The sequence below is a fragment of the Cherax quadricarinatus genome, chromosome 51 (assembly GCF_038502225.1).
Source record: "Cherax quadricarinatus isolate ZL_2023a chromosome 51, ASM3850222v1, whole genome shotgun sequence".
Lineage (NCBI taxonomy): Eukaryota > Metazoa > Arthropoda > Malacostraca > Decapoda > Parastacidae > Cherax > Cherax quadricarinatus.
In genome coordinates, this window is record NC_091342.1 from 9,344,640 (window position 1) to 9,346,734 (window position 2,095).

The following is a 2,095-nucleotide window of genomic DNA, read 5'->3' on the forward strand; positions in this document are numbered from 1 at the left end:
GTATGTTCACTGACAGATGTATACGAGGAGACGGGGGTGTATATCTCTCAGTGTATGTTCACTGACAGATGTATACGAGGAGACGGGGGTGTATATCTCTCAGTGTATGTTCACTGACAGATGCATACGCGGAGACAGAGGTGTATATCTCTCAGCGTATGCTCACTGACAGATGTATACGCGGAGACGGGGGTGTATATCTCTCAGTGTATGTTCACTGACAGATGTATACGAGGAGACGGGGGTGTATATCTCTCAGTGTATGTTCACTGACAGATGTATACGAGGAGACGGGGGTGTATATCTCTCAGTGTATGTTCACTGACAGATGTATGCAATACCGACAAGTTGAAGATTAAGACACATGTACAACAGCTGGGTATCTTTACTGATGAAACGTTTCGCCGAGACAGACTTCTTCAGTCCATGGAGCTGAACTCTTCTCCAGGCTGAGGGACTGACTACCTCAGATACTTTTTCTCCAAGGCTGATGGACTGATTTCACATCTTCATTTCACTACTACACCTGCCGCCTCTGTATTTGACTGAAGAAGACTACTGTGTAGGCGAAACGTTTCGTCAATAAAGATACCCAATAATAACCCACATGGAGAGACAAACTCAGAAGATTAATTATCTGTATATTTCGACTCCCTTCTGGGGTCCTCTTCAGCAGTACTGAGAGATGTTCATCTCTCATTGCTGATACACAGAGGATTTGCCTTAATGCATATCATGAAACTAATTCTTGGGGGATTAGTTTTAGGTAGAGTGAAGCCCTGATGGCTCGTGTGCAGAGGACAGGTCTCAGACTTAACGTGTTCTGAGTAGAAGGTTTGGAAGGACAGAGAGGGACGTGCATACTCTCAGCGTCAAGATGCATCCAATAGCATAGTTCTCTGGCATCCCTGTCTCGTTGCACCCTTGTCTCGTGGCATCCCTGTCTTGTGGAACCCCTGTCTTGTGGCACCCCTGTCTCGTGACATCCCTGTCTTGTAGCACCCCTGTCTCGTGGCACCCCTGTCTTGTGGCATCCCTGTCTCGTGACATCCCTGTCTTGTAGCACCCCTGTCTCGTGGCACCCCTGTCTTGTGGCATCCCTGTCTCGTGACATCCCTGTCTCGTAGCACCTCTGTCTTGTGGCATCCCTGTCTCGTGACATCCCTGTCTTGTGGTACCCCTGTCTCGTCGTCATTAGGGCTAATGATACTACATCCCGAGCAGAGGTCTTGATGTGCTCAGGATGTGTTAATGAGCTCAGACGTCCTTAATTAACAAGAACTCATTTAAAATCAAGTTCTTTCTAAAATTTTTTCTTGTACGTTTAAAGATATATTTTTTTCATTTATGTTAAAGCAAAATTTTATAATTTTGTGCCAAAAGAACCTTAGAAAACTTACCTAACCTTATTATAACAAGCGCAATTTAATTTAGCTTAATCAAACTAAATATATTTTTGATAAGTTTACAATAATTTAATAATAAACACAATGAAATAGATTTTTTCGTTAGGTTCAGAATGATTTTTGCGAAATTATTGCATACACAAATTTTCGCTTGTCTTATTGAGCAAGAAGAGCGTTGCTATTTAAGCCAAATTCGCAAGTTTTACCTATTCGGCACATTTTATATATATATATATATATATATATATATATATATATATATATATATATATATATATATATATATATCAGACTCACCTACATGTATTACACACACACACACACACACACACAAACACAGCAGAGGCTGAGGGTCACCTACGGGCACCCGCATGCCCACAGGTGACCTTGGTAGGTGGGGCACCCACCTCCACGCCCACCGCCCGCATCTCCTGGCCCCGGGTGGGCAGCACGCTGGTAGTAACTGCATAATCTAATAGCATCCTTGAGGAGCTAGCGGAGACACCAGTCTTCTTGTGTTCTTCCTGGAGAAACCCGGAATAATGTGGGTGGGTGTCTGCAATGATTGGGTTGAGGTAGTGGGTGGGTGTTGGCAGTGATTGGGTGGAGGTAGTGGATGGGTGTTGGTAGTGATTAATTGGAGGTAGTGGGTGGGTGTCGGCAATGATTGGGTGGAGGTAGTGGGTAGG